Genomic DNA, 9647 nt, shown 5'->3' with positions numbered 1-9647 from the left:
TCGACCTCAGAAATCCACCTGCCTCTGCCTCCTAAGTGCTGGGATTAAAGGCATGCGCCATTACTGTTCGGCGAGAGTGGTCTTAATAGTAGGAAAACCTTCATCTATGAAACAACTTTATATAGACTATTTTTCTTGCTTCAATTATAAAATTTAAAAAAATAGTTGAAGAAAATAGTTGAGATCTTTAATCTAACTATTTAAAAATGTTCTTTATAACTTTTACAATAACAGAGATACACTGAGAAGCTTTCAACTATACTGTTAAGAGCTGCTGGCTATTCAAACAGACACTGTAATAGTTTAGTAATAGTTTCTTGCCAATGTTTTATAGATTTGCCTAACTTTACTTTTTCAAATAATCTTGATACCTGAAGTAATTATGAATCATATGATTATTGTTTAGAACATGAAAAATGTAATAATAGTTATGGTATTATTGGGAGATGTGTTTTGGGTTGTGTATTCACATGCTGATTACTGTGCCCAATATCTGGGTGCAGTCCGGATGTTGGCATTGTCAAGTATCTCCTGTCTCAATGGTGTGTAAAAATTGTTTTCCATTGGTTACTAGAGATTTGATCAGCCAATAGCTGGGCAGGATAGGAGGAGGGAAGACATCTGATTTCAGTGAGGGGTCTCAGGTGGAAAGTGGCCAAGGCAATTCACCATGATCAATATGCCATGAAGATTTGCCATGAGCAGGTGGCCATGAGAGTTGAGGAGGACACCAGTGGAAAAGGAACAGCCAGGGAAAGATTAAGATGGCACATAGCTGGATAGTAGGCTGCCTAATTAGGTTAGATTAAGGTTAGAATAGATGAGTATCTGCTCAACTATAGTGTCTGGAGCCTTTCAATAAAAATATCAGGCCTCCATGTTATTATCTCAGAGCAAGTGCAGGAGAATAAAAGCCCTTTATGCATGCTGTAAACTGATAGTAAATTAAGAATACACATTCACTTTATGTGGAAGTAGACTGTCTATATAACAATAACCTGCAAAGATTAAACTTAATAGCACCATGTAAACTTTCTTCCTATTTCCCTGAGATCTCAGCTCTAACATTTGAACCCAGCAGGACACTCAGATATTTTTTCCTTAATATTTTAAGTCAGATTTCAACACACATCTTTAATATGCAGTATAAAAAGCTAAAATCTTAACATTTAATCAAACGGTGACATGCCTAATATAGTTATCTGGTTATCTTTCTAAACATCTCTATCACAACTTGTTTCTCAATGTCTTTATTGATATATATGGTACCTTTTATGTCCTCTTACTCGATAAGCATGTTCTTGCTATAGGACTTTCATATTGGGCCATTTTCCAAACTGTCTTTGTAGTTAACTTACTGTGTTTTAATTGATAAGAAGAATCAACACGTCATAGAGTTTGTTCTCATACCTGAGTATGAGGAAATGTTCCCCTTGCTTCTATATACTAGTTGAAGAACACTTATTGCTATTTTATAAGTGGTTCTTCAGTGTGAGGAACTGGGTAGTGTCTTCTGGAACATTATTACTGAGATCTAGTTCATGAGCTTTGTGGTGGTTTGAATATGCTTGGCCCAGGGAGTGGTAATATTTGTCGGTATGGCCTTGTTGGAATAGGTGTGGCTTTGTTGGAGGAAGTGTGTCACTGTTCTGGTAGGCAATGAGACCGTTCTCCTAACCACATGGGAGCTAGTCTTCTCCTAATGGCCTTCAGATGAAGATGTAGAACTCTCAGCTCCTCCTACGCCATTCCTGCCTGGACACTACCATACTCCTGCCTTGATAATAATAGAGTGAGCCTCTGAACCAGTAAACCAGCCCCCGTTGAGCATTATTCTTATAAGAGTTGCCTTGGCCATGGTACTGGGTCACAGCAGGAAATCCCTAAGTAAAATAGACCTCATCAAAATTTTTCACATTGAGGGGTATATGGAGTTAGTATCTTCCAGGCCTTTCTGTGGTAACAAAATGGGATAAGGTCCGTGTAGTAGAACTCTTTTAATGTACGAGTCTACTCCTGGAGTCCGCTCATTGTACCCACACTCTTTGGCTGCTGTCCACAGAAAATTGTATCAGTTCCTATAGATGGCATCTTATTTAAGGGATGTAGCTTAGGATAATGGCTTCCTTTTTGCTTATTTAATTAGATATTTTATAAAATTTTACTATACCAGTAGTGAAAATGATATCAATATGGCTATTTCATGTGATTAAAAGACGTGTTTAATGTTCTGGGATATGAAAGCCCTTGCTGACTTTTGGCTTTGACCATGTATATTGGACCTAGTGAAATTCCACTTTTTAGTACTTTGACTGAAGTGCCGGCTATTACATCACCACACCTGCTGTGAGTCATAGTGTGTTTCCTTCATCATGTGTTCTTCCATGTGACACCTTCAAAGCTCATCTTGGTCTATTAGAAGAGTAGAGCAAGCATTAGGTGGTTCTGAGGGTTGTCTGGAATTATCACCTTTAAGTTCTTTCAAGGATATTGTTCTGAAATTCCAACTTACACATTTTCTACCAACTGAATGAATATGTTCTCTTGTTTCCATTGGATGTAATGATGCAATCAGCTTCATTGATCTTAAGTTGCTGTGACAAGGTTTTAAACTGCATGACTAAAGTGACTAGGTTTTCATTCTCTTTTCTATATAAGTTTCGGAATAGGGGAAGTCATGGAGTTGAACTCTGCCAGAGTATGACTCAATGTATGAGTGCTGTGATTATAGTCTAAGTTCATGGGAAGACATGGTCTAAAGATAAGTAGTCTATGCTGTACTATGAAATTCCAAGTGATAAAATTGACAAGATTAAAGAAATATTGTTCATACTTGTGTACCTCTTATGGTTTGTAAAATAAATACTTTAATATAAAAGAATTAAATTGTCTTGAGGAGAGTCATGTGGAAAGCCTCAAATGTAAGGCAGCATCAATAGTGATGATGCAAAGTGAAGTAAATGTAAGCATCAGAAGATGTTCCACTGCAACAGGGAGAAGTTCTGGGGGGGAATAAGAAAGGGTTCCTAGGCCTGAGGAAGACACAGTCTGCATTCGCTGAAGGGACAGTTCAGAAGTACTTATGACCTAATTTATATACACAAGGTTTTGTAACTTTGTTACTCCTCCTCTCCTTTGCCTCTACAATGACAAAATATTTTCATATAGGAACTGATAAGGAAGTCCTGAAATTTATATAGATGCCTATCTATGAATAAATATCATAGTAATAAAAACATGTGAGCATAATAATGGAGGACTAGATCTGTTAAACCGTGAAGCACAACTTACAGCTCTTACGTGTATATTTTTATCATTGGCTAAGTAATAAGAATTCTATAGAACAAAAAAAAATTCAGAAGAGTGAGAATATCTCTGTGGAAACCAACTATGTATTTTTTTCACCACATAAGTGATGGTGAGAGATTTTCAATTAGCAGAAAAGTGTTGATATTGGATAAAGTTTAAAATAATTATTGTCTCTCCCTTCACCTACAGTTTCTTATACCATACCCAAGGCTCTTTCTTTCTCTGATTATTTATTCTGATTTGAACTCTAATATTTATTTTTTTCTATACCTGAACAAAATACTATTTATTTATTTACTTATACTACTTCTTGGTTGTTGAAATTATAATAAATTACAATAATTCTCCCATTTTTATACTTACTCCAAACCCTCCCATATACTCATCCATGGTCTCATTCAAATTCATGGTTTCTTTTTTATCATAAAGCATGTTATGTGCACATATGTACATATATATGTATATTTAGTATACAAATAATTATATATACATACATGTATAAGTATATATATTATATATATATTCCTAAACACACATATACATATTCAAAAATAGATATAGATGTTACTAACTATGCTCTGTTCATTCAATGTTCCTTGTGTAATGTTTTTACTGCAATTTAGTATTGAATAATCAATTAGAGTTTACTTTCTAGGGAACACTATTTTTTTCCACTCACAGTACTCCTTAGTTGCCTTTTAGTTCCTTGTGTAGCATTTCAGAGTCTGCAACAGAGCTACAAATTGCATTAGTAGTGTGATCATGACAATTACTCTTTCTTGTCAGGACACAAATGTGAACTTTTAACCAAGATAGAAAATAAACAAAACAAATCACTTGAGTTTAATTCTACAGATTATTAAAGGGATGATGTTTCTGAGATTTAATGTTTTTATATGCATCAGTTCAATTCTTTTTTTTCTTTGAGGTGTGAGAATTAGTAAAATATGATATTTAAAGGTGTATAAATTAGATGTATTTTCTTGTAGGTCTTTCCTAAAATATTCCAGTGAGTAAATTTCAGTTTTCTTTCATGCATCTATGGTATATTTCATGGTACTATGTTCCATGAACATAACACCAATTAGTCTTATCTTCCTAATTTTATAAGAAAAGAGAATAAAATAATTGCTAAATTATTGCATTTAATTTTAAAGTCAAAGAATTTCAAAATCAGTTTCTGGGAAGAAAAATATTACACTCTGGACAATCAGTAGATATTTATGGTATAAATATGTGTTTCATTCTTTGATAAGCATTCTACTATTTCAGAAAATTCCTTTTTTGTTGTTGTTGTTGGTAGTAAGTACAATATTCTCTGAGACCTAAGCTCTTACATTTGGAAGCATCTTCAATTTGAAATCAGAGGTTCAAGGAAAAGAAAAAAGTTTTCTGATCCTATGGGGACACAAAAATAGAAATTTATAAATAAGTGAGGAGGTAACACCACTCAAATTTATGTCATGGAAAATCAGGGTGATGGAAAATTTCCAACTCCTGAAGTGGGTGGGGCTATTTGTTCTCAAATCCCATGGAAAAATCTTTAAATTCCAGTTGAATGTCAAGAAGGAAAGTTTTGTTTCTTTTGTTTCTCCTTGATACCATGTTACAAGCATATGAGGGGCAGTGGTTTGCGGAAGATGCCCCTACTTTTTGCCCGAGATGAGAAGACAAAATTAGAAGGAGCCTTGTGTCTTACCAGAAACTGAGTAGACCCATGCATATAAAACAGGAGGGTGTCATCACCGGAACTGATTGATACAAGTGAGGCTTATAATTCTTTTATTCAATTTAAAAAGGATTTATAATTAGGATATAGTGCTTAATCTGTGAGTTCTATATTCAATGTCATAAATAACAAGTAAAACAACATACATGAGACTTATAGGATAGGACATTATGCATAATAGGCATACAGTAAAAACTTAGCCATTTAAAAAAAAAAAAAACCTAATCAGAATTTTGAACTGCAGTGCAAACCAGGCATTCTTAGAGGCTTAATGACATTAATACTGTATTTAAATTTTATCTACAAATTAAATCCAAATCAGTTAGAATGTAAGAATCACATGTTTTATTTTACCTCACCAACAGAATTATTTTAAAATATTCTCTATCTCTTCCTCATTTTTAAGGTTAAATAGTGACTTTTCAGAGAATGTCTATAAAGCCTACAGAATCCTGATGCAGAACCATGGAATGCTGTCATCTTTAAACTTAGTAATATACAACATGGAATTTGCCATATCCACCAATCAACTGTACAAGAAGACATTAAGGTAAGAAGAATGACACATGTCCCAGAACAGAGTATTCCAAGTTAAATGTGTCTACTTACTCTCCCTAGGTGTCTTTGATGTTTGTTCCTGCCTTAGAATCCTCAGGAAGTTTGAACATCTGAAGCCCTGCACTATGTTAGTGTTAGTCATGGCTTAGTGTCTCCCTTACAAGAGATGAATTAGTAAGGCAATAGAGACAGCAGGCATCCTCTGGAATGAAGAGCAGAGGAAACACAGAAATGTTATCACAGTCATTGTTTCCATAGACAGTAAGATTATGAAAATTACAGCATTTGGGGCAATCATCAGAGCATCCATGAAAGCCAAGAGAAGGACCTGAAGTCGGAAGAGGACATACTTGCCCAGATAGTTATATAAAGATGTATTCTTACCTGGGTGGGTGAGGAATAATTATTCAATATATGTGATCATCTTTCTATGCTTATTTTAGGCAGCTTTATATTTTACTAATATCTGCAGTGTACAATTTCCCATTCTATTGTTTCCCTAACTCATCTCATGTTTATAAGACTTTAGGGTTATGTTTATTAATATTAGTATTCTAAATATATTTATGCTTCCAGAAGTATTTCTCATAAGACGTATAAAATAACTTAATGAATGAACCACTTTTGTTGCAATTTAAGAGTTATAATTGAAAATAGCATAATTTATAGAGAACAAATTTTATTTTATTTTAATTTTATTTTTTATATAGAAGCTGCTTTAAAATCATGCTGGCATCAATATTTTCTATTAGTATTGATATATGTTTTGGCAAATGTGGTTACAATAACTGTCAGGCTTTCACAGGTCTCTGAGCTTGATCTATATTACTATCTCTATTTTATATCAGTGGACAAAGAGTACCGTAGTTTGCGCATTGACAATGGCTGCCATATAAGCAAGCTGGCATTGCTAGGTATTTGATAGTAGAAACTAAACCTATTTTAAATTAACTTTTATTTTGAATACTTTTAAATTGACTAAACATGCTAAGGAAGTAGTTGGTAAAATTATTCAATTAATATAACTTCTTTGTTCCTTTCACTGTCACAGTCAATTAGATTTTCTTGATACAATAAAGCTATCCGGAAGAGGTGGTCTGAGGGTGGTGTCATTCATTTATCTTTGTGTGTAAGGACAGATGTTTGGATTACTGTTAGTGAATACGCTGGTTTAGTAAAGCAGTCTTTACCCCTCATCAAGGGAACTTCTTTTTTTCAAAAGACTGAGACCAGAACAGAAAACTACAACCAATTAAACATTGAGTTGTGAAGACATGCCTGTATAAATACATCCAAAAAACACTAACACACCTAAGGTTCAGTGAATATTTCTAAAGAGTGGGTAGAAAGATTAGAAAAACCAGAAAATCAGAGAGTTTGATGTGCAATTGACTCTACTAATAATTTCTGAACTAACACCCATAGGTGTCAGCAATCTCACCAACATTGCTGCCTAACCATGAGCTGAACAATGATGCCAGTAGATATGCTAAAGTTGACAGAGAAAAGTCCATGAGACCTCAATCCTACATAAAGAACTGCAGACAACTAAAGAATGCTAAGAGTGGTAGAAATAGTCTTCCCTAGGGGAGAGCACACCAACTTTTAATCAAATATCAAATGGTCAACTGGAAATGCACATGCTGCTAACATTATACAGACTAAGAACATTGAATTTAGAACTATAGTTCATATTAATACTTGCATATAACAATAATAAATACATCATAGAGGCCATGAATTTTAAAGAGAGTAAGAAATAGTATATTGTGAGGTTTCAAAGGAGGAAAGAGGAGGGAGAGATATTGTAATTATATTATAATAGCAAAAAAGATGTATCGTGTATTTAAAATACATTTTTCATTGCAGTAAAAGTTTCATTTTTTTTTTTACATTTTTTAAATGTATAAAAAGACTAGTAAATGTTTTAGCAGTAGAATGTTAACTTTCTGATTGTAGAATGTGTGCTTACCCCTCAATACTGTCTTCTCCTGATATTCTGACTGCATTGATGATATGATGTTTCTTCCCATTCCTTCAAGAAACAACTGAGCTACAATCCTATCAAGTTCATCCAAAGAAATATCATATGAGTCTTTGAGAGGTTTTAGAACCTTAAGTAATCTGCTCCAAGCCATAGGACAAATAGCAGATCTTGTACCAGGTATGCCTGCAAGAGTCAGGAGCTGATCTTCTCCTAGTTTACCTCATTCTCTTTCCTGCTTTAGCACTATGCAGACCTTGAGTCATTTATTGGCATACTTTTCTCTATGAAAACTATTTGCCATAATTTTTTTAAGTTTGTTTATCTTCCTGCTTCTAGGTGATAATTTATAAATAGTTTTGGGATCCATAGTACAGACACACAGAAGTGAATTGAAGATCTGAGGACAAAAGCTATGTGCAATTTATATACTTGCTAATTTTGTTCATAGTTACATGATTTCTGTTAGCTATGAGTAGAATTTGTAAAGTGAGATTAGTTTTAAATATTTTACATAAAATTATTTTGTTTACTTATTTTTAACAAACAGCTACAAGCATATACTTATATTCACAGACACCTGCTTCTTGATTGGTACATATCGATAACATATATAAGAAGAAGTTGACAATTCTTTTCATCTATGTGCACAAGTGGAAATGAATGGAAAAATCATTCTATGGGTAAGGTATTTTACTAGATTATTTGATAACTAACTTTGAAAATGACAAAGTTACCCCAGGGAATGTTATACTATTAAGTTTGCCATATCATCATATCCTAGAAGATGTGGAGATGTAACTGGATAGTTTTTTTTCTTGAGAAGATTATTTATGTTTCAAATATATGTGTCATTAAGAGTTATACAAGGTCAGACCAACCAGGATTTTATAAATCTTTGGAAAATTATTAATAAAGCTGTTACTGAAATTCCATGTCCTCTGTCTCCAGAAATATTATAGCTGTTGGCAACTTGCATATATTGTCTACTGGGCCATTAACTTCTAATTCTTCATCATTTACTGTGTTGATTTTATTAAAATGTCCCATTAACACCTGAACAACATATTGAAAATCCTTAGCAATTATAGGTAGAAAGAGCCTTGAAGTTCTTAATGGTAAAGAAAAATTGTTATCTTTTCCTTTTCCTTTCAGTGGACCAGACTTAAGCCTGGAAGCAGAGATTCTCTCAAATATTTAACAACCATCGGACATTTTTTTTTCCTGACTTCACCTTAGTCACTTGAATCATAAGTTTATTACAAATAAAACAGGTCATGAATAGCTAGGGCCCTGTGGACTGCTTTTTTTTTTTTTTTTGAAAAATTTACTAATCATTAGAACAAAATCAGGAGTAACATTATTTGTTTTTATGAACTTCTATTACAATTTTAAACTTGGATAGCTTAAGCCTATATCTGTGGTTATATATCATTCTTTTCTATAAAAAGCATGTTATTACATCATAATAACAGGTATTACACTTGGTTTTAGCCAAAACTCTGAGGAGCAATAAAAATTTATAAAGGCATGTTCAGTGTACATTTTTTAAACTTTGAAAAAGTACCTATGTTGTTTGTTTGTCTCCTAAAATTCAGGTTATTTCTTCTATTTATAGATGACATGTTTTATTTATCTAGTCATTTCTCTGTGATTCCCTGACAATGGAAGACAGGAATGAACACGTTCCTCACTCCCTCATAAGATGAACAAAGTGTCTGAAGACTTTGTAGCGATTCATGTGGGATCTCAAATAAACTGTCAAATCTATAATTATATGTAAAATACTGTCAGTTTCTTCCACTCATATAACTGTTTCCATTTCCATGTATAGAGAGCTCTAGATTTCAAGTATCTAGAATTTATCTCTACTTAAATCTGACTGATCTTTGATTATCACTTTGAAATGTTTCTGTTTTTTTTTTCTTTTTAATTCTCAACAAAATCAAGCACTAAATGTGATTTTGGATCTGGCTATTAAAATTCTTTGTGACCTTAAAACCATAAACTGGATTGAAGCAAATGTTTTTATCATCATTGCCAAATTATATATTCTCTGTTGGGCAT

The sequence above is a fragment of the Mastomys coucha genome, unplaced genomic scaffold (genome assembly GCF_008632895.1).
Source record: "Mastomys coucha isolate ucsf_1 unplaced genomic scaffold, UCSF_Mcou_1 pScaffold15, whole genome shotgun sequence".
NCBI lineage: Eukaryota > Metazoa > Chordata > Mammalia > Rodentia > Muridae > Mastomys > Mastomys coucha.
This window is presented reverse-complemented; position numbering follows the sequence as displayed.